We start from the raw sequence: 25484 nt of genomic DNA, 5'->3' as shown, positions 1-25484 counted from the left end.
TATGACCTATCCTCATGATAGGTCATTAATATCGAAGCCCCAGAAAACCCCTTTAATATTGATGATAAGAAAGTTGAACTCATGTGGGCCCCGCCAGTCTGAAAATTAGGGCCCCGACGAACAATTGCAGAGGAAAACTCCAGCATTTTCCTTTTTAAAGATGCACAGGGATGCAGTAAAGGAATTCAGTCTTTTATTTCCAGCTCGCTGAGCAGGGACAATGATGAATACGGTGCGCTACCCTGATGGATTTCGTGGAATCGCGTCCATTCCGTCACTCCTGAATGCTTCACTGCTTTAGCATCATATGAATACGTGTAGCATATGGGACAAATACACCTTTTATAGAGCATTTAGGTCAGTGCCTACTGTGCACACCGATACAATTCCTACCTTCTATTTACTCTGATGCCTAACATCATAAGCTGCCATAAAAATATGACATTTATATCCAGTCATCCATCAGAAAAAAACTCAAACTTTGCTTCCATCAGAAAAAAAAGGTATTTTGTTTTTACTAAATAGTCATAGAAAACCTTTTTGTAAGAATTGATGGTTGTTCTTTTTCATTTTGGCAACACTATGCCATTGAATATTAAATATTAAATATTAATCTTCTGTAGCAGACAGCACACATGATAGTACCTCCTGTACACATACAGGACTTCTTTCAAAAGCAGAAGTGTTAATGGATTCTTTTTTTATCAATGCAAAGTAAATGAACAAAAGAGAAATCTAAATCCAATCAATATGTGGTGTGACCCCCTTTTGCCTTCGAAACAGCATTAGTTCTTCTAGGTACTGTAGCATGGTGTCTGGTCAAGTACTGGAGGGGGTGTATATCTTACCCAGAATGCTCAGATGGGTGAGGAAAGAATCCAGAAAGCTGGTCTCTTTCACCAAAAGTGTAGTTTGCTGAGACACTTTGCTCGAATTGTATGATTGGATGGATTTTTATGGATTGGCAGATAGGTGTTGGTAGTGGGACTAGTCATTTCCTCCCCACTCCAGTACACCAATTTCCCCTAGCTTGAGGCAAATCCACATGTAGCTGCTGGGCTCATTACTTGGGGAATAAATACAGGGCTGAAATGCTCATTCAGTAGCATTGCCTAAAAGCTGCAAGATCTGCTTGTTGTGAAAAGCCTGATGTTTGTATTGAAGTACCTTGTTGAGGTGAACTTCTGTATAGTTAGCTCCCAGGCGGACAGGTGGTTTGTTTTATGTTTACACTCCTGTGAACTTGTTCCAAAGTGATCTTTGACTTTTTAACCATTGGAGCCTGTAAAGTCTGTCATTGCCATCCCCATCCTTCATGTCCAGATCACGAGAGCACACTTTCGCCCAGTTGTTAAAAGAGGATTGTTTTTCCATACACGAATGGCAGATCTTCTGTGGATGTAGGCTTTCTCAAATCCTTCTGTCTGTGCATGTAATCTCAGATAGACTTAATAATAGCAGAATCAAGGCTCTGTGGGAGCACTATCTTTGTATTAAAATACAATATTATAGTAGCTTTAGCTAGATGATAATAGTAGGTGTAGAATTGGCATAACAATATGACAGTTTTATTGTTCTCTTGATAAGTCTAGATAAAGGTGCCCAAAGAAGAGCAGTGCATTGATTAGCGTAATGTGTGATGCTGTCATTGAGTCACCAGAGGGGGCTGTCTCTGGCCGCAGTCATGGTCTGACTGAGAGAGTTCAAGCAAGACTTTTTGCTGTGCTAAAAGTCCAAAGAGGAAGTTAAAGAGTTTTAAAAATTCACATCCAGAAAACCATCCAGCCGCAAACAAATTATATACATATGCACATATAGATTGTAAAATTGATCTCCACGTTAATAGGAATTAGATTGTGAGTAGAGATGAGCGAATCAATTCTAAAATTTGGTAATTTGACACATTTTTCAAAAACTTCCAATTGTAAAGAAACCAAATTTTGTGTGATTCGATTTGGGTGAATGGAAAAAGGAGAGAAAATAAACTTTTCCAGGCAATCAGAGCACTTTCAATTACAAGCCAGAGCCACGTGCAACATCTCTTAAAGGGAACCTGCCATGTTGAATGTGGTGTCTGATCTGCAGACCGCATGTTACAGAGCAGGAGGAGCTGAGAGGATTAAGGGTGGGTTCACATCTGCGTTCTGGATTCCGTTATGGCTTTCCATTATAACGAAAAATAACGGAATCCATAAGACGGAAGTCAAAACTTAAGCCTTTAAGAGGCCTTTCGTTTTGATCTGTCTTCATAGAAGTCTATGGGAATCATAACGGATCTGTCTGGTTCCCGTTATGCAAGACGGAAAACAAAGTCCTGTCGACAGGACTTTTTTCTCCATTCTGCATAACGGAAACGGGACGGATCCGTTATGATTCCCATAGACTTCTATGAAGACGGAATGCCTTTTAAAGGCTTCCGTTTTGCATTCCGTCATAATAGAAGTCTATGGGCAGAAGAACGGATTTGTCCTTCCGTCCTATGGATTCTGTTATTTTCCAGAGTGCAGATGTGAACCCACCCATAGATGTACTTTTGAAGAAAAAGATTTAGTAAAACATATTTTCTTCATTTTTTACCTCAGCCCTTTCTAGGCATAGGAGTCCAATGGGCGGTCCTATTCAGTGATTGAAACTACAGTACACTATATGACTGCATACAAAGACAGCTGTCAGTCATGGACTAAGATGTAACACTTCAGAAGGTCCCATCCTTTACTCCTATTGACTGTAATAAAAATATTATCTTAGGGACACGATTGTTGGTCTCCTTAACCACATTGATTTAGTGTCACAATATGGGATAATCAGAAGGTTACTTGAAATGTCGTCTATGAAGTCATAAGGCAGACTGATATCCACACTATGATTTCTGTTAGCAAAAGATGGCAGCTCAGATGCCAATCACCGTCTCAGAAGACTACCTCCAGACTCTCATTACATAATTGCTCTATGGGGACTCTTTGAGAATGTCTGCTGTAGCGAGGATGTTACAGCCGCTGCTGAATTAACCTGTCTGAAGTCCTTATAACGCTTTATCTAGAGGTTTAGATCTGTCTTACGTAATCTCTCAGTATGACCCTGTATACGCAGAGGAGCAAGGCTGAGGGTGACTGCTACTTCTGAACCCCCAATCTCAGAAAGTAATGGCACATTTGATTGTAGATGCCATCATTTCATCATGGGTGGTAGTCCAACCTTACTTAAAGTGGTTAATAGAGTTTTCTCATCTGATAAGGAGAGGGCATATTGCTAGGAAATGCCATCACTTCATCGTGGATGGTGGTCTCACCTTACTTAAACAGGTTAAAGGTATAATGCAATCTCATAAGGAAATGTTATATTGTTAGGAGATGCTATTTGTCACGAATACAGGGGAGGGACACAGAACTAGGCTTTAAGGCTAGGGAGGGGGAAAAGGTCACCTAGGAAGCCCCTAAACCTGGCCCTGACTCCTGTCAGTATGTATAGACCCTGAAGGTGGGAAAATACATATGCTGGAACCTATTCCCTAGGAGCCCTGAAATGCCCTAGGTAGTGGCAGTGAAGGAGACTACTGGTTCCTTCCCAGGTGAACGAACCAGCTTCTCCCTGAGGCCTAGTAACAACAAGCACAGGGGAACAACCAAATACAAAGAGCAGTACAACTTATCTTATAGAAAATGGATGAGCAGGAACACAGGTAAGGTCCACACACCAACTTTTCCAAATCCAAGCAGAGAATATCAACCGCATGGTATAAAATGTGAAACCAAACTAAGTAGGGCTGCACCTGACAATAAATGTGGTCATTACCAAACCACAACACTGAGAATCAAGAGACTGCCAGTTAACCTCACGTGCAGTCAGTCTCTCCGATCTTCTAACCTCTGTCACAGAAGTTACCGTGACACTATCACTTTATCATCAGTGGAGGTCTGGCCGTACTTAAAGGAATTAAAGGGACATTCTCATCTCACAAGGTGATGGCATGTTGCTAGGAGATACCATCACTGTATTATTGGTGGGAGTTGGATCTTAATTAAAGGGGTATTCATATCTTATAAAGTGATGACATATTGCTAGGAGATGCCATTATTTTATGATCATGGAGATCTGACTTCTGGAATGTTGATTGATCTCGAGTTTGATTGGAACGCAGATTTCCTTCCAGTCTTACCCTGCACAACGGCACCCAGCCGCCCTATGTGAAGAGGAACTCTACGACATCTCAGTTCAAGTGAATGAGTCCGGCTGTAGTTCTGAAGTGTTGATCCGTTGCCCTCACTTTATTATGTGTTGGGGGTCTGACTTTACTTAAAGGGATTAAATGGGTATTCACATCTCATAAGGAGGTGGCATACTGCTAGAAGATGCCATTACTTTATCATCGGTGGAGGTCCAACCTTAAACGAGTTATAGGGGTATTCTCATCTTTTAAGGAGATTGCCTATTTCTAGGATATCCCATCACTTTATGATGATGGAGATCTGACTTCTGGGGCATTCATTGATCTCGAGTTTGATTGGGACTCAGCAATGATTTCCTTCCAGTCTTACCCTGTACATTGGCACCCAGCCGCCCCAAGGTGAGAAGGAACTCTAACACATCTCCATTCATGTGAATGAGGCCGGCAGTAGTTTCGAGGTGTTGGTCTGCAGGTGATGAAAAGTACATTGAGGGGGAAACAATCACCTGTTAATCAGTCGGGCAGGGAGAGAGGAGGCCCATTTTGGAGACCTGCAGTCTGGAGACGATTGAGAAGCAGCCATAAACTGCAGGCTATACATTGCATATGGGGAAATCGACATTCCCTGAAGCCATGTTTTTATGTGAATTCTCATGAGACTACAATGGAAAAATACACTAACACCACAATATAAGGGAAAGGTTTGAATGCCTCTCTTAGTTCTCAGCTCAGAGTTTTGTTTGCCTTTTACATTACACTCGGGCACCAGGTTCCAGAACATCATGTTACGTCTGTGGTTGCGTAGACCATTTTTAGCCCTCATTCTCTCCTAGGGCCGGTAATTATTACTGTTGTATAACACGTCAGGTTCCCCGCGGGTCACACTTAGTGTTACCGCTGCTGGGTTGTTATCAGTGTCAACAAACACACAAAGGCACACGTATGGCACACGAGAACTGGCTCCAAATAGTGTTAACCCTTTACGGAAACAGCATCGGGACGGTACGCATAGCAGGAACCATTACTGTATGAGGTGAGAAGTCATGAGAAAGATATCATATCTGACTTGCTAATGCTGATAACATGTTTAGCTAAGGATAAGAACAATTTTTCCTGAAATGTGTTGTGTACTTTTCTGCACTGATATTTTGTGTACTGATTTTGGCTTAATACGGCATCTACTGTATGTGTATCCATGAGAGACACTTTAATACTTGAAATGCAAATTTTGGGACATTTGGGTTTTCCACTGACCCAATTATATGGGAAATTGACACAAAAATGGTTTAGAGCTGTTTCACATCTGCGTTTAAGCAGATCCCGGAGGCTGTTCTTGGCCGGAAACAGCCTGTCGGATACGGAACATTACTGCCGGACGCAGCTGTGCGCTCTCTGCTGGTCCCCATTACAGTAAATGGGGACAGACAGAATTCCAGTAGCGCGCGGCAGTGACGGATCCAGCAGCCTTAGAAGTGCCCCTTTATTCGGATTTGCTCAGCCCTTTGGAGCCTGGTAAAGATGAGCCAACCAATTTTACAGAATCAAAATTCTACCTGAATTTTTTTTTTTATTGGTTTGTACAGAATCGGAATTTCTAATAATTAGATTTTTGCATAGGAGAAAGAAAGACTGGCATGTCATGCACAGCTTTTCAAGGAGATTGAAGACATTTTTGATTCGGAACAATCAATTCGGGTCCGAATAGAACATCTGTATATACCAATCAGCCATGACATTAAAGGAAATGTGTCATCAGGTTTAGGCTGTCCTAGCGAAGGGTCATTTACTTTTTTCTTGCTGCACTTTTTATAATATCGATGTTTATTAACTGCAATGGATGCCGAGGCTGGAGTCCTCATAGTGATGAGCCTGCAATCCAGAATACTCCCTATTCTTGGCCTGAAACTCCCACAATCACAGGCAGACAGCTTTCTCCCTATGCACAGTATAAGGAGAGATCTGTTGAACAGCAGTGGGAGGGCAGAGAGAGCCGCAGATCATGGATACAAGGACTCGGTGCTCGGCCAAGAAAAGAAGTAGAAGAGTAAGTGATACACCATTGGACTCTTTGTTACTCTGCTATGTTATCTAGATGGGGCACCATACACCAGCCTATTGTATACCCCAAGAAGATCTGACTCTTGAGGAATGGACTCTTTAAATGGGTTGTCCAAGTAATTTTTTTGTATGTTTCTAACTAATCAAATGTAAGGGGTTTTCAATTTACTTACTTAATCTACTGTGGCCCATTTCTCATCACATCACCTGTGATGTCAGCTTCTTTCCCTGCTCTGATGACGTTCCGTGCACAAGCCGGAGGGAGCAGGAGAAGCAGGTCTGCCTCTGCGGGCTGGTCTGGATGGAGCAACAAGCCACTCCCTCTGCATTGCCCAATCTGTAGGCCATGCCCCCTGCACTGCCCAATCTTCTGGCTGTGCCCCCAACACTGCTCGATCTGCTGGCCATGCCCCCTGCATGCCTGATCTGCTGGCCATGCCCCCTGCACTGCCAATCTGCTGGCTGAGCTATCTGCCCTGTGTCCTCCCTCCCACTGGATTCTTCAGCAAAGTTTAACTCCTTCTACCATCAGAAGCACAGACTCAGGGCTGGAGGTACTGAACAGCCGTAGGGTTTCCTCTTCTGCAGGCAGTGAAAAGATAAATGCTGTGCACATTAACACATTATAACTGGGGATGTAGCTGTGTTCAGAAAAAGCAATCACATTTAAAATCATGTTAAATAAGAGTCAGCATACACCTGCCATCATTTAAAGTGCCTCTGATTAACCCCAAATAAAGGTCAGCTGCTCTAGTTGGTCTTTCCTGAAATTTTCTTAGTCGCATCCCACGGCAAAAGCCATGGTCCACAGAGAGCTTCCAAAGCATCAGAGGGATCTCATTGTTAAAATGTATCAGTCAGGAGAAGGGTACAAAAGAATTTCCAAGGCATTAGATATACCATGGAACAAAGTGAAGACATTATCATCAAGTGGAAAAAAACTATGGCACAACAGTGACATTACCAAGAACTGGACGTCCTTCCAAAGTTGATGAAAAGACGAGAAGAAAACTGGTCTGGGAGGCTACCAAGAGGCCTACAGCAACATTAAAGGAGCTGTAGGAATATCTGGAAAGTACTGGCTGTGTGGTACATGTGACAACAATCTCCCGTATTCTTCATATGTTTGGGCTATGGCGTAGAGTGGCAAGACGAAAGACTTTTCTTACGAAGAAAAACATCCAACCCAGGCTACATTTTGCAAAAACACATCTGAAGTCTCCCAAAAGCATGTAGGAAAAGGTGTTATGGTGTGATGAAACCAAGGTTGAACTTTTTGGCCATAATTCCAAAAGATATGTTTGGCGCAAAAACAACACTGCACATCACCAAAAGAACACCATACCCACAGTGAAGCATGGTGGTGGCAGCATCATGCTTTGGGCTGTTTTTCTTCAGCTGGAACTGGGGCCTTAGTTAAGCTAGAGGGAATTATGAACAGTTCCAAATACCAGTTAATATTGGCACAAAACCTTCAGGCTTCTGCTAGAAAGCTGAACATGAAGAGGAACTTTATCTTTCAGCATGACAACGACCCAAAGCATACATCCAAATCAACAAAGGAATGGCTTCACCAGAAGAAGATTAAAGTTTTAGAATGGCCCAGCCAGAGCCCAGACCTGAATCCGATTAAAAATCTGTGGGGTGATCTGAAGAGGGCTGTGCACAGGAGATGCCCTCGCAATCTGACAGATTTGGAGTGTTTTTGCAAAGAAGAGTGGGCAAATCTTGCCAATTCAAAATGTGCCATGCTGATAGACTCATACCCCAAAAGACTGAGTGCTGTAATAAAATCAAAAGGTGCTTCAACAAAGTATTAAATTATTTTTTTCTTCCCTCTACCTAAAAGATTTCAGTTTGTTTTTCAATTGAGTTGTACAGTTTATAGGTCACATTACAGGTGGAAAAAGTTCTGAAATGATTTATCTTTGTCTCATTTTTTTACATCACAGAAACCTGACATTTTAACAGGGGTGTGTAGACTTTTATATCCACTGTGTATATATATATGTATATATACACACAGTCAGGTCCATAAATATTTGGACATTGACACAATTCTAACATTTTTGGCTCTATACACCACCACAGTGGATTTTAAATGAAACAAACAAGATGTGCTTTACCTGCAGACTGTCAGCTTTAATTTGAGGGTATTTACATCCAAATCAGGTGAACGGTGTAGGAATTACAACAGTTTGCATATGTTCCTCCCAGTTGTTAAGGGACCAAAAGTAATGGGACACAATAATAATCATAAATCAAACTTTGACTTTTTAATACTTGGTTGCAAATCCTTTGCAGTCAATTACAGCCTGAAGTCAGAACTCAGGCATCAAAACTATGAATTAACACATGTGGAATTATATACATAACAAAAAAGTGTGAAACAACTGAAAATATGTCATATTCTAGGTTCTTCAAAGTAGCCACCTTTTGCTTTGATTACTGCTTTGCACACTCTTGGCATTCTCTTGATGAGCTTCAAGAGGTAGTCATCTGAAATGGTTTTCACTTCACAGGTGTGCCCTGTCAGGTTTAATAATTGGGATTTCTTGCCTTATAAATGGGGTTGGGACCATCAGTTGCGTTGTGGAGAAGTCAGGTGGATACACAACTGATAGTCCTACTGAATAGACTGTTAGAATTTGTATTATGGCACGAAAAAAGCAGCTAAGTAAAGAAAAACAAGTGGCCATCGTTACTTTAAGAAATGAAGGTCAGTCAGTCCGAAAAATTGGGAAAACTTTGAAAGTGTCCCCAAGTGCAGTCACAAAAACCATCAAGCGCTACAAAGAAACTGGCTCACATGCGGACCGCCCCAGGAAAGGAAGACCAAGAGTCACCTCTGCTGCGGAGGATAAGTTCATCCGAGTCACCAGCCTCAGAAATTGCAGGTTAACAGCAGCTCAGATTAGAGACCAGGTCAATGCCACACAGAGTTCTAGCAGCAGACACATCTCTAGAACAACTGTTAAGAGGAGACTGTGTGAATCAGGCCTTCATGGTAGAATATCTGCTAGGAAACCACTGCTAAGGACAGGCAACAAGCAGAAGAGACTTGTTTGGGCTAAAGAACACAAGGAATGGACATTAGACCAGTGGAAATCTGTGCTTTGGTCTGATGAGTCCAAATTTGAGATCTTTGGTTCCAACCAGGTGTTTTTGTGCGACGCAGAAAAGGTGAACGGATGGACTCTACATGCCTGGTTCCCACCGTGAAGCATGGAGGAGGAGGTGTGATGGTGTGGGGGTGCTTTGCTGGTGACACTGTTGGGGATTTATTCAAAATTGAAGGCATCCTGAACCAGCATGGCTACCACAGCATCTTGCAGCGGCATGCTATTCCATCCGGTTTGCGTTTAGTTGGACCATCATTTATTTTTCAACAGGACAATGACCCCAAACACACCTCCAGGCTGTGTAAGGGCTATTTGACTATGAAGTAGAGTGATGGGGTGCTGCGCCAGATGACCTGGCCTCCACAGTAACCGGACCTGAACCCAATCGAGATGGTTTGGGGTGAGCTGGACTGCAGAGTGAAGGCAAAAGGGCCAACAAGTGCTAAGCATCTCTGGGAACTCCTTCAAAACTGTTGGTAGACCATTTCAGGTGACTACCTCTTGAAGCTCATCAAGAGAATGCCAAGAGTGTGCAAAGCAGTAATCAAAGCAAAAGGTGGCTACTTTGAAGAACCTAGAATATGACATATTTTCAGTTGTTTCACACATTTTTGTTATGTATATAATTCCACATGTGTTAATTCATAGTTTGGATGCCTTCAGTGTGAATCTACAATTTTCATAGTCAAAATAAAATAAATGAAAATAAAGAAAACTCTTTGAATGAGAAGGTGTGTCCAAACTTTTTGTTGTCTGTACTGTTATATAATATATATATATATATATATATATATATATATATATACTTGGGTCAGTTGGTCTGCGTTCAAGTCAGGATTCTTCGCTGTAACTGAAGCAAAAACCTGTCCATAAAATGCAGTAAACTTATTTCTGGTACCATATTTATGTACTACATTTGATTTTCATACCATATCTTTGTAGATATCTTTGTTATGGCATATTTCCAGTAACCTTGGTTCTATAACCAAAGCTATACATTAAAGCTTGGTTTTTAAAATGATGGCCTATCCTGAGGACAGACCAGCATCACTTTCTAGTCTACTGCAGTCTCACCGATAAGATGTTCTGTACAACCTCCAGTGCCAGAGGTAGGTGTCTAAACTACACTTCTCCAGTGTATAGTAGACAGAGCTCAGTTACAGTACAGTGGATGGATGGAGCTGTGTAGTTCCTGTAACTTTCGTTAGAATAGTTTCTGTGCCGACGTCTGACACCGGAGCATAAAAACTGATCAGTGGGAATGTCAGACTCCCACCAATGAGATCCAGATGGCCTGTCTTCGGGATGGGTTATCCTTGCAAAAATCTTGACAACCCTTTTAATTCTCATTTTAGATCTTTACACTGGTAGGGGGGGCACATTTCATATATATATATATATATATATATATATATACAGGTAGTGAGAGGGGCTAGAAACATATTAACGGTGTTTCTGTTTTTAAAATTGGGGCATATTAGCCCCAATATGGGCTAATATGGGCAGGGTTTGTGTAAGCCCCATCTTTTTTCAGCCTGAAATATTGCGACTTTTTCTTTGAATATCAGGGATAATCCCGGCAAATTCAGACAGTTGGCAACTATGCAGGCATGGGGGCCCCATTCAGATTCTTGCTATGGGGCCCAATGATTTATATGTATGCCCCTGACTGGAGGAGTCCTCTCCTCTGTATTCTTCTGCTGGCTGTGAGGAGTTGTCTTCAAGGACAAGTAGAAGGAAGATTCTGTGTGCCTCAGCAATGCCAATGTACTGTACAGCTGGGACTTGTAGTCCTACACATACAACATGAGTATCCTAGTAGTCAGACTGCAAGCAGGACGCCAATGTTATTCACTCCCTTTGCAGAGCAGGGAGGGGCGAAAGGCAGTCTTTTTTGACACGCTCAGAGATTGCTGTTACAGGACCCCACAGCTCTGCAACTGCTGGTCTATTTAATTATTTATTTATTTATTTATTTATAGAACTCGGACAACCCCTTTAAGAACTCTGAGTTTTCAGCAATGTGTGCCAGATTACCTGCTCCGTGATATAGTACCTGACAATCTAGACTTTACAAGTAGAAGATACCTCTGTGTACGAGGCACACTGGAGCAGTCCCATAGATGTATGTGAAAATTGTATGGGACATATCTGCAATACAACGGTGTGCAAGAGCCCTGAATACCACTTATCTGTGACATTGTCAGTGTTTGCAGGGGGACATAAACCAAGTAAAGTACTGATGCCCATGGGTTTACACTCAAGAGACTCTCGTGCTGATGTCTACTGAGATGTGTGTGAGAACTTACATCTGGCTAGTCATAGCAGGAAAGGACACGCAAAGCCATCACAACACTTCCTGAATTTCTTCATTTCTGCAAGACATGAGAAGAGTATGTACATGCAAATATGTGATCATAGCTTTCCACATACTTCACTGGCAACCAAACGTATCACACCCCATTACGAGGGCCCTCGTTCCCCGCTACATGTCACCTTTATAATAACTGGAAATCCCCAGCTAAACATAAAGTATGAGCTATGACATGGGTGTTGTACATTCTAAAGTGTTTGTTCTCCTTGTGTTTGACCTTATAGTATGGTTTCTACTTTGCAGGAACTCACTATGTTACATTCATGACAGATTTTCTTTTCTCTCTCCAGGAAACATGTTGGTTTTATGTTAAAGTGGTTGTCCCATAAGGATATTTTTGGTATACCCCGGCTTGGCTTTCTCCATTCACTGCTATGGGACTTCTGAAAATAGTGGAGCGCTGAGCTATTTTTCCAGAGTTCCAGCTGTGAATAGTGGGGTGGCCGCGCAGCATCCTTTATATTCACTCTTATGGGACTTCTTAAAATAACTGAGGACGCTTGCTCGGCTATTTTCGGAAGTCCCATAGCAGTGAATGAAAAATCCTGTGTAGTGTGCTCTTTGTTCGTGTTGGTGGCCCCTTCTTCAGATCGGAATTGGTCCCACAAGTAGGACTCGCACTTATCAGATGTTTATAGCATATACCATCAATATACCATAAATTTCCAGATGGAACAACCCATATCAAGGGGTTTTCTGAGATTTTGATATCTGATCAGTGAGGGTCCAACACCCAGGACCCCCACCGATCAGCCATCTGAGAAGGCACCGGCGCTCCTGTGAGTGCTGCAGCCTTCTCACAGCTCACCAAGCACATTGTATAGTGCCTGTGCTCGGTATTGTGCTCAGCCCCATTGAAGTGCATGTGCGGCGCTGCGCTTGGTAAGCTGCTCACAGGAGCGCCAGTGCCTTCTCAAACAGCTGATTGGCAGGGGTCCCCGGTGTTGGACCCCACCAATCAGATACTGATAACCTATCCTGAGGATAGGTTATCAGTATCAAAAACTTTGAAAACCCCTTTAATGACCTTTCCCTATACAGGCATCAAGTGGAAATCAACTAAGCCCTATCCACGTTAGAAAAGATTAAAAAAAATGGACAAAAAATAGGAGATTTATACATTTCCATCTTGCAATTTACAGCTGTGGTCATTTCTGGTCTTCTGTAGGTTTCAGCAGTGTAAATCTATGCCATGAATGGCACATTTCTTTATATTTCTATTATTATATGCTCTAAATGTCAGGAAAGAGGAAATGTCAACTCTATAAACACCTGCATACACCATATGAATAGAAATCTTTACATATGAATGGCGCCTGAAGCTAGTCATATATTCAGCTATTTTCACTGCAATCTGGCTAAAAATAAAGCGATAATTTCTATGCGTGAAAGGGCAAAGGATGAGATCTACTGGATCACCACTATAAATAGAGAAAATCCCATGAAATAGAAGAGAATAATTTATTGTGGGTCATCAATATCAGGTCCGACCCCCTGCACCCACAACTATCATCTGATTTTGCTAGCTGAGGCACTGGAACCAGGCACCGGCTGTCACCACCAGACATCTGAGAAGCTCTGACAAATGTTCTACAGAACCTCCTGCTTGAGGTTCCTTTTGTTTTGCTTTCGTTTTCTCATCTCGTTAGCCTCTCTCAGCTGTCATGTAGTTGCACTGATTGCATCCCTTTAAATCCCTTCCCATACTGCATCACTTTGCGGTTTATACAACTTCCTGGAGTGTGCTGATGCTAGAAGCTGTTACTACTGCATCCACAAGATAAGTCTGTTTTCTTTATTTCTGTTTGCCTGTGGGCTTGATCCTAGGTGACCCTGACTCCCTCCGTATTAAGTGTAGGGAGCCGGTGGTCGTGTCCCCTCACTATAATAAGATGTTTAGGTGCATACAGTCGAGGAACGTGTATATGTAATTTTCTACCATTGAGATTTTTGCATAGGCTGAGCAGTAAGGGAGAGAGCTAGGGCTCTTACAGGGCTTACCCTCCTGTTCCTTAGTTTTGGATCAAGTCAGTCGGATCTTCATTTGAGTTTTCTGTACACCTTCCGTGACACCGGCACTACATAGCTGACTACACTCTGTAGCAGTGTGCCTGGTTACTGCAGGCTGATCCCAGTCACGGGAAGTGTAGCGACCTGGTAACTGCAGCACTGCTCCTATTCACCTGAAGCACAGAGATCATACCTGGTTAGTACAGTGCTTCTTCCATTCACTAGGATGGGAGCAGTGCACATGAACTACACAGTGCATGGAGCTATGCAGTCCCGATGCCTGGTTCTGGCGCCGCTGCTAATCCTAAAGATATCCGTATTTTTCACCTTATAAGATGCACTTTTTTCCCCCCAAAAGTGGGAGGAAAATGGCAGTGCGTCTTATTGGGCGAAGGCTGCCATTTTTACACTGATGCACAGCCGACCGCAAGCTACACAGCGCGGCCGGTGTGTGTATCAGCGAGGAGGAAGGAGGGGTTGGGGGCCGGCCTTTAGTTTTATAATAGCAGCGTATTCTATTGCACCGGCCCCGCTCATTGTACTAATGGTATCTGTAACTGCAGGCAGGCAATGGTTAACTATACATATGTTCAATCCAGCACTGAGCAGCCTGTACTTACGATCATAGCAGGCTGGATGCTGGATGCTGGAGGCAGGAGGCTGGGCGGGCGGGCACTGGCAGCGTAACTTTCTACTTCACGTGCCTGCTCTGCCCACTTTATGAATGAAGCAGGTGGCGCAGGCACGTGACGTAGGAAGTTGCGCTGCCAGTGCCCGCCCGCCCAGCCTCCTGCCTCCAGCCTCCAGCCTGCAATGATCATAAGTACAGGCTGCTCAGTGCTGGATCGAACATGTGTAAAGTTAACCATTGCCTGCCTGCAGTGCCATTAGTACAGTGAGCGGGGCCCCTTTGCAATGGAATACAATGACTGCAATGGGCCCCCCTGCAATTTAAAAACTAGTGTAGATGCCAGCCCCCAGCCCCTGTATTGGGGGTCATTCACAGTGGCTGACATTGTTATGGGGGGATCTGTGGATGTCAAATAGCATAAGATGCTATTTATTTGTCATCCACAGATCCCCCCATAGCAGTGTCATGCCATCCACAGATGCCCACATAACAGTGCCATCCACAGACGCCCCCATAACAGTGTCAGCCACAGACCCCCATAACAGTGTCAGCCACAGACCCCCATAACAGTGTCAGCCACAGACCCCCATAACAGTGGCATCCACAGACCCCCATAACAGTGCCATCCACAGACCCCCATAACAGTGCCATCCACAGATCCCCCCATAACAGTGCCATCCACAGACCCCCATAACAGTGCCATCCACAGACCCCCATAATAGTGTCATTCACAGGCTACAATTAGTTCAAAGCCCACCAAAAGCACACCGTTTGGTTCAAATTTTTTTTTTGCTTATTTTCCTTCTCAAAAACCTAGGTGCGTCTTATGGGCCGGTGCGTCTTATGGGCGAAAAATACTGTAGATTAATTACTGCAGATTAGCAGTACAGATTTTGGACTATAAAACCAATGCAATGTACATATAGTACAGTACATGCAGATAGGGTTTTTAAAACCCAATTCAAATGTAGCATAAAAAAATCTGTATAGCAAAATGAGCATGCTGTGAATTTTTTTTTTGATCTGCAGCATGCTGGTTATCATGCAGAGATTTTTACGTCAAATTTTACTATTTCAATGCGCAAGGTGAAATCCACAGTAAATCCACAGTAAATCCACAGTACAATATACAACAAAGCCCTCCATTTCCGCCTTCAAGGAAATCTCACAACCCCTTCTAAAAAAATAACAGCTGAATCCACTGGGTGTGTGGCTGCTGAAATACACTGGTGTTGTTATCATTAAAGATGAGAATTTTTTAAAAAAAATTTGATTCGGCTGGCTTCGTCGAATCTTCAGAAAAAAAAAACGTTTCGATCCAAATTCATTTGCGGCGAATCGCGCTAAAAACACTTTTTCCTGGCTGCAGAGAGCCTTTATAGTGGTGTAGAACACTGTGCCTTGCAGTAACACGCATAGGGAGTCTGCTGTGGTACTGAAATAATACTGTGAGTCCGTATGACATGCAGATGACGGGCATCACTATTAGAATCACTGCACACAGTCATGGGGCCAAAACTGACCAAATAACCCAAGTGTGAACTCAGCCTTACAGGTCGATGTTAGCACCAAGAAGAAGCGCATTCCTTTTACACAGTCGTCAGCTGATTCCACATAAATGTCTACAGAACCTGCTCTATTAAACCCGTATACAAGTAGAGCCCCCCCCCCCCCCCGACAGAGTGGAGAGGGTGTCAGCAGTAAGTTTGTGTTGACGTCACTGATTACTTTGCCCTTCCTCTGATCCATCAGAACAATAAACCTGCATTTGGCTACCAAATCATAAGCCAATTCTGATGGGACCATACAGGCCTTACAGCTGCTACACAGACAGGATCAGTTGTGCGTCTCATTTTTCCTTCCTTCTCGGAGATCATAAGAAGGGTCAAATTAATGTTGATGTCAGCCAGGCCAAAAGGCAAAATAGTGTCCCAGTCATGAAGTGGGGAGGGTGGGAAAAGCATGAGCCCTTTGACATAGTGGTGAGGTGGAAGCAGCATGAGGAGGCCACAGAGTGGCACAATGACAGTGTGGAGGTGGCAGCAGCTTGAGGATGCCACAGAGTGGCAAGGTGACAGAGTGTGGAGGTAGGTGGCAATAATAGTACCCGCTGAAGATGGTGGGTTCATCTTGACAAAGGTCAGTCTCTCCACATTTTGGGTGGACAGGCGAGTTCTTCTTGGGGTAACTATGGCCTCCTCCTCCAGTTCAGCCCCCACAAGGCTCATGTGGCCATGAGATATAGGCCAGCCAGATTAACGAGCATCTGTTCCAGGACATGAAGCAGTGAAATGTCGTTCATCCCGTAGTCCTGGAGACTGACAAATAACATAGCCTCCTCAAAGGGCCTGAGCAAATGGCAGGTGTCACGCATGAGCTGCCACTAGCTGACATCGAAGTTACACAGGGGAGTACTCCTGTCCGCTTGGATCATCAAGAAATCATTTATGGCCTTTCTCTGTTCGTGTAGTCGGTCCAACATATGGAGGGTGGAATTTCAATGGGTGGAAACGTTGCATATCAGCATAAGTTGTGGGATGCCGTTCTGCCGCTGAAGCTCAAGAATGGTGTGCTTTGCGGTGGCTGAAGTGCATGCAAAGTTTCCTGGCCATTTTTAGGATGTCTTGCAGATGGGTGGAAGACTTCAGGAACCGCTTGACAACCAGATGGAACACGTGTGCCATGCAGGGTGCATGGCTCAGCTCTCCTTGATGTAGCGCCGACACCATGTTCTTCCCGTTGTCAGTCACCATGGTTCCAATTTTGAGTTGTCACAGAGAAAGCCAGGATTCGATTTCTTGATGAAGGACACGGATCAGTTCCTCCCCTGTGTGACTCCATTCTCCCAGGCAAATGAGGTGCAGAACAACATGACATTGCCATGCCCTGCACATGTGGTATGCTGAAGGGGCACTGTGAATTGTCCCTGCAGTGGAGGCGGAGGACACGTGGAGGATGAGGAGGCTGAGGTGGACATTGTCGCAGGACCAACGTCGTGAGAACATGGAAGCAGATGCAGCGTCACCTGGCCAAGTTGCTGGTGTGGCTGTGCAGGAGCCACATTCACCCAGTGGGCCGTAAAGGACATGTATTGTCCCTGACCATAGTTACAGCTTCACACGTCGTCGGCGCTGCCATGCACTTTGGCAGACACCGACAGGCTCAAGGACTGGCCCACCTTCTGTTCTACATGTGTGTGGAGGGCTGGTACTGCCTTTTTGGCAAAGAAATTAAGGCTTGGGACTCTTCACCTCGGTTTGGCACAAGCCATCAGTTCTAGGAAAGGTGCAGAGTCCACTACTTGGAAAGGGAGGGACTGCAACACCAGCAACTTGGACAGGAGCAGGTTAAGCTTCTGCGCCGTTGGATACTGTTGTTTTTTGGGCAATCGCTTCGGTGATTGATTGCTGACGGAATAACTGACGAGGAGTAGGAGGGCGAGGAGCAGGAGCATCAGGACCAGAAGATGATGGGAAGGACAGACAGCTCTCTTCGGCTGAGGTGGTGGAGCCTTGACTGCCTGAAATCAGCTGCATTCCACTGGGTGATGCAGCGGTTGCTGCGGTTAGACTGGACCACGACATCGGAGCCACAGTTCTCCCAGGCCACTTTATGGTGATACTGCATACAGTATATTGACGCAGGGCCGTGGTGCCAACATTAACACCCTGGCTACGCTTCTGCCCACAGATTCTACATATGGCCATGTTCACCTCCTCCAGCGGCTTAACAAAAAATTGCCACACCGCTGAGTAGGTGATTTTACCCCCAACACTACGCACTGACTGACTGCTACCGCCGCTGCTTCCGTGAAGCAGTGCACCGCGACATCCCGGCGGGTGGTCTAACCCGGGCACGTTTGGCTTCGGACCTCCCACTGTGGTGCCTCCATGCTGACTCTCAGTGACGCTAGAGACTTGCTGGCAAGCAAGCTGCCACCCTCTTCTCCCGATGATGATGAAGACCCTTCATCACCTGACTCCCAAGTGCGATCAGCTACATCATAATCGTTGAGTACTGTCTGCATGTCACTGATATCCTCCTCAACGTCTCTGGGTCAGGAGCCTGACCACTTGCAACACCAGCTCCCATGCCACTCTCATCATCACTACTTGCCCGACTAGAGGAGGAAGCGGCGGATTTCTCGTCCACATCTTGGCTTGCCAATAGCTGCTGTCTTCTAGTAGCTCGTCCTCACTGTATAGTGGAGCTGAGCCTACAGCATACAATACTTCTCTGGCTGAGGGAACAGAAAAGGACAGAGGCAGGTTGAGGACAGGTGAGGGCACTGGGCCTGCTCCCAGGTCACATTGCCAACTCAGGGTTGTGTGTGACGAAACCACTGACTCTTGGCTGGGGGTGTCTGATGTCACTTGCGACGAAGTCAAAGATCGAGTCAACCATTCAAGAACAGCTGGGTTGCTGGTCAAGACACGACCGCCAGCTGACACTGGGAGCTCAGGCCTCTCGAAGTGACCCCTGCAGCCATGGCCCCTTACTCTGCTGCGCCAGAAACAATTAGGCCTCCGCCACTCTCCTCAGCAGGGCCTGGCACTTCTCTGTCTGACATACTGTTAGATCAAACCCCCCAAAAAAGTTTGTAATTTTCTCACTTTACCACACAATGGCTAATAAGCCCTTTTTTCCCCAGTATTACATGACAAAAAGGGCTTTATAATATATAACTGCACCACTGAATGGCCAATATATTTTTCTTTTGCCACTAATACACGCCACAAAAGGCTTTAGAACATCTAACTGCACCGCTGAATGGCAACTATATTTTTCTTTTTCCACTTATACACGTCACAAAAGGCTTTAGAACATATAACTGCACCGCTGAACGGCAAATACATTTTTCTTTTGCCGCTAATACACACAAAAAAGAACTTTAGAACATATAACTGCACCACTGAACGGCAAATATATTTTTATTTTTCCACTTATACACGCCACAAAAGGCTTTAGAACATACTGTATAACTGCACCGCTGAACAGCAAATATATTTTACTTTTGCCACTAATACACGCCACAAAAGGCTTTAGAACATATAACTGCACTGCTGAACAGCAAATATATTTTTCTTTTTCCACTTATACACGTCACAAAAGACTTTACAACATATAACTGCACTGCTGAATGGCAAATATATTTTTCTTTTGCCACTAATACACTCCACAAAAGCCTTTAAAACATATAACTGCACCTCTGAACAGCAAATATATTTTTATTTTGCCACTATTACACGACAAAAAGGCCTTTAGAACATACAACTGCACCGCTGCACGGCAAATATATTTTTCTTTTGCCGCTAATACACAACAAAAAGGGCTGTAATTTTCGCACACGCCACAAAAGGCTTTAGAACATGTAACTGCAAGGGCAAATAAGACGTAGAAATATTTCCTTGTAATAAACCCTGTTAATGGCTGCATCAATTAGCACTTGCACCCCAATAACAAGAACGGTTTGCTGGAATTATGGAGCAGTATGATGGCAATTTGGATCCCCAGTCAGTGTAGCAAGGTGTAATAGGATTGTTCCTATTACCCAGGCTGTAACCTCCCCTACTGAACCCTGTTCTACATAAATGCAGTGGAATGATTCGTCCCTATCCTTTCCCTACACCTTGAATAATATTTACCTGTACTTGTAAATAGTTTTTCAGCACAATGAAGTATTTTCTAGCACTGTCCCTAGCACCTGCTGATGTCTCTCCCTGCACTAAGTACACTGGAAAATGGCTGAGGCTATTAATAGGGCTGTGAAATCATAAGGCTGGCTGGCTGCTGATTGGCTGCATGCATGGCATTATGGGTGATCCCGCCTTCCTAGATTTCCTTGCTCCATGTCCTCACATGTACAGCAGCCATTTTAGGAAAATATGTGATTCGTTACCACGAAGAGTGAGGAAATTCGGATTCGCTGCGAATCAAATTTTTCCTGAAATTCAGATTGAATTCCACTTTGTCAACTTCGATATGCTCATCTCTAGCTATTATCATCAGGGGAAGTTGTGGCCAGCAGGCGTAGACTGGGAACTTAAAGTGGCCGTGGAAAAAATACTTAAAGTGGCCCCGTTTTGTAGTCGGGTCCAAATTGATGGAAGGCAGGTCCAGCAGTACCATATTGTGGCACATTATACCACCCCAACAGAGCCAAATACCACAGTCCATCACAAAATACTGCTGAAAACAGCACAAAATACATCCTCAAAAACGTCCACTATAAGGCCTCTTTCACACGGGCATCCCGGATTTGCTCCGGATGCGTCACGTATTCATTGCGGGAAACCCGTGCGAGTGCGCACCCAGTTTCAGTCAGTTTTGACTGCGATTGCATTGTTTAGTTTTTATTGCACGGGAGCAATGCGTTTTGCACGTGCGTGATAAAAAACTGAATGTGGTACCAAGACCCGAACCCGGACTTCTTCACTGAAGTTTGGGTTTGGGTTAGGTGTTCTGTAGATTGTATTAGTTTCTGTTATAACATGGTTATGAAGGAAAATAATAGCATTCTGAATAATGGTGTGGTACCCCTGATGAAGGGAAGGAGAGTTCCTGAAACGCGTCTGGGCTGGATCGCATACCTATAAAGAAGCACCTCCGCACCTACAACCATGGCCATGCTGAAATATTGAATATAGGAAAGCCTATACGATTATAACCAAGATCAAATAATCGAGAAAGACATCTGCCTTCCTACTGTGCTGGACGTCAATGACATGGGTCAGGCAAAACCTAGACATCGCTCCAACTCCCGCGAGATCCTGGGTAAGTGAGCTGGAGGAGTACGCAGCGAGACGCCGGCAGTGTCCCACGCTAAACTAAGAAAAAGACGCACACGAAAGATAGAAACTGAACGGAAGGTAAGAAGGTTTAATCCATATATTTATTGGCATGGGACTAAAATCACTGCAATAACTATCTTACCGCATCAGTGCCCAGCATTATGGGAAATAAGACTGTCCCATACAGCAGGAGTCTGAAGCGACATCTCTCTGTGTATGTTTACCCACATCCCCTATATCGGAGTCCAGTAACTGCAGAGCACTCTATTACTGTGCAGGAGTCTGAAGCGACATCTCTCTGTGTATGTTTACCCACATACCGTACATTAGGAGTCCAGTAACTGCAGAGCACTCTATTACTGTGCAGGAGTCTGAAGCGACATCTCTCTGTGTATGTTTACCCACATACCGTACATCGGAGTCCAGTAACTGCAGAGCACTCTATTACTGTGCAGGAGTCTGAAGCTATATCTCTGTGTATGTTTACCCACATACCGTACATCGGAGTCCAGTAACTGCAGAGCACTCTATTACTGTGCAGGAGTCTGAAGCTATATCTCTCTGTGTATGTTTACCCACATACCGTACATTAGAGTCCAGTAACTGCAGAGCACTCTATGACTGTGCAGGAGTCTGAAGCGACATCTCTCTGTGTATGTTTACCCACATACCGTACATCGGAGTCCAGTAACTGCAGAGCACTCTATTACTGTGCAGGAGTCTGAAGCGACATCTCTCTGTGTATGTTTACCCACATACCGTACATCGGAGTCCAGTAACTGCAGAGCACTCTATGACTGTGCAGGAGTCTGAAGCGACATCTCTCTGTGCATGTTTACCCACATACCGTACATTAGAGTCCAGTAACTGCAGAGCACTCTATTACTGTGCAGGAGTCTGAAGCGACATCTCTCTGTGTATGTTTACCCACATACCGTACATTAGAGTCCAGTAACTGCAGAGCACTCTATTACTGTGCAGGAGTCTGAAGCTATATCTCTGTGTATGTTTACCCACATACCGTACATTGGAGTCCAGTAACTGCAGAGCACTCTATTACTGTGCAGGAGTCTGAAGCGACATCTCTCTGTGTATGTTTACCCACATACCGTACATTAGAGTCCAGTAACTGCAGAGCACTCTATTACTGTGCAGGAGTCTGAAGCTATATCTCTGTGTATGTTTACCCACATACCGTACATCGGAGTCCAGTAACTGCAGAGCACTCTATTACTGTGCAGGAGTCTGAAGCGACATCTCTCTGTGTATGTTTACCCACATACCGTACATCGGAGTCCAGTAACTGCAGAGCACTCTATTACTGTGCAGGAGTCTGAAGCGACATCTCTCTGTGTATGTTTACCCACATACCGTACATCGGAGTCCAGTAACTGCAGAGCACTCTATGACTGTGCAGGAGTCTGAAGCGACATCTCTCTGTGTATGTTTACCCACATACCGTACATCGGAGTCCAGTAACTGCAGAGCACTCTATTACTGTGCAGGAGTCTGAAGCGACATCTCTCTGTGTATGTTTACCCACATACCGTACATCGGAGTCCAGTAACTGCAGAGCACTCTATTACTGTGCAGGAGTCTGAAGCTATCTCTCTGTGTATGTTTACCCACATACCGTACATTGGAGGCCAGTAACTGCAGAGCACTCTATTACTGTGCAGGAGTCTGAAGCTATCTCTCTGTGTATGTTTACCCACATCCCCTATATCGGAGTCCAGTAACTGCAGAGCACTCTTTTACTGTGCAGGAGTCTGAAGCAATCTCTCTGTGTATGTTTACCCACATACCGTACATTGGAGTCCAGTAACTGCAGAGCACTCTATTACTGTGCAGGAGTCTGAAGCGACATCTCTCTGTGTATGTTTATCCACATACCGTACATCGGAGTCCAGTAACTGCAGAGCACTCTATTACTGTGCAGGAGTCTGAAGCGACATCTCTCTGTGTATGTTTACCCACATACCGTACATTAGAGTCCAGTAACTGCAGAGCACTCTATTACTGTGCAGGAGTCTGAAGCGACATCTCTCTGTGTATGTTTACCCACATACCGTACATCGGAGTCCAGTAACTGCAGAGCACTCTATTACTGTGCAGGAGTCTGAAGCGACATCTCTCTGTGTATGTTTACCCACATACCGTACATCGGAGTCCAGTAACTGCAGAGCACTCTATGACTGTGCAGGAGTCTGAAGCGACATCTCTCTGTGCATGTTTACCCACATACCGTACATTAGAGTCCAGTAACTGCAGAGCACTCTATTACTGTGCAGGAGTCTGAAGCGACATCTCTCTGTGTATGTTTACCCACATACCGTACATCGGAGTCCAGTAACTGCAGAGCACTCTATGACTGTGCAGGAGTCTGAAGCGACATCTCTCTGTGTATGTTTACCCACATACCGTACATCGGAGTCCAGTAACTGCAGAGCACTCTATTACTGTGCAGGAGTCTGAAGCTATCTCTCTGTGTATGTTTACCCACATCCCCTATATCGGAGTCCAGTAACTGCAGAGCACTCTATTACTGTGCAGGAGTCTGAAGCTATCTCTCTGTGTATGTTTACCCACATACCGTACATCGGAGTCCAGTAACTGCAGAGCACTCTATTACTGTGCAGGAGTCTGAAGCTATCTCTCTGTGTATGTTTACCCACATCCCCTATATCGGAGTCCAGTAACTGCAGAGCACTCTATTACTGTGCAGGAGTCTGAAGCTATATCTCTGTGTATGTTTACCCACATACCGTACATTAGAGTCCAGTAACTGCAGAGCACTCTATGACTGTGCAGGAGTCTGAAGCTATCTCTCTGTGTATGTTTACCCACATACCGTACATCGGAGTCCAGTAACTGCAGAGCACTCTATCACTGTGCAGGAGTCTGAAGCGACATCTCTCTGTGTATGTTTACCCACATACCGTACATCGGAGTCCAGTAACTGCAGAGCACTCTATTACTGTGCAGGAGTCTGAAGCTATATCTCTGTGTATGTTTACCCACATACCGTACATCGGAGTCCAGTAACTGCAGAGCACTCTATCACTGTGCAGGAGTCTGAAGCGACATCTCTCTGTGTATGTTTACCCACATACCGTACATCGGAGTCCAGTAACTGCAGAGCACTCTATGACTGTGCAGGAGTCTGAAGCGACATCTCTCTGTGTATGTTTACCCACATACCGTACATCGGAGTCCAGTAACTGCAGAGCACTCTATTACTGTGCAGGAGTCTGAAGCGACATCTCTCTGTGTATGTTTACCCACATACCGTACATCGGAGTCCAGTAACTGCAGAGCACTCTATTACTGTGCAGGAGTCTGAAGCGACATCTCTCTGTGTATGTTTACCCACATACCGTACATCGGAGTCCAGTAACTGCAGAGCACTTTATTACTGTGCAGGAGTCTGAAGCGACATCTCTCTGTGTATGTTTACCCACATACCGTACATCGGAGTCCAGTAACTGCAGAGCACTCTATTACTGTGCAGGAGTCTGAAGCGACATCTCTCTGTGTATGTTTACCCACATACCGTACATCGGAGTCCAGTAACTGCAGAGCACTCTATTACTGTGCAGGAGTCTGAAGCTATATCTCTGTGTATGTTTACCCACATACCGTACATCGGAGTCCAGTAACTGCAGAGCACTCTATTACTGTGCAGGAGTCTGAAGCGACATCTCTCTGTGTATGTTTACCCACATACCGTACATCGGAGTCCAGTAACTGCAGAGCACTCTATGACTGTGCAGGAGTCTGAAGCGACATCTCTCTGTGTATGTTTACCCACATACCGTACATCGGAGTCCAGTAACTGCAGAGCACTCTATTACTGTGCAGGAGTCTGAAGCGACATCTCTCTGTGTATGTTTACCCACATACCGTACATCGGAGTCCAGTAACTGCAGAGCACTCTATTACTGTGCAGGAGTCTGAAGCGACATCTCTCTGTGTATGTTTACCCACATACCGTACATCGGAGTCCAGTAACTGCAGAGCACTCTATGACTGTGCAGTGACATATATATATATATCCCAGCGTTTATTGTGGTAATAAGCAATCATTCCCATCCACGAACTCAATCTCTGTTTTAGGGATTGTATTTGTAATATAATTTTGATTTTTATTGCATTCATTTTATCGCAAATTATTGCATTTTATTCATCTTTTGTTCATCTATATTGTTGTTTAATAAAATTGTATTCACAATCTTATATATTTATTGAAGTCCAGGTGCAGTGTGCTCACCCATAATCTTGGTTTTCTAATTCATTATTTATTACTAGAGGGTGGGTGTCCCTCTATTTTTGG

This window comes from Bufo gargarizans, chromosome 6, assembly GCF_014858855.1.
Source record: "Bufo gargarizans isolate SCDJY-AF-19 chromosome 6, ASM1485885v1, whole genome shotgun sequence".
Lineage (NCBI taxonomy): Eukaryota > Metazoa > Chordata > Amphibia > Anura > Bufonidae > Bufo > Bufo gargarizans.
Note: the sequence above shows the minus strand (reverse complement) of the source record.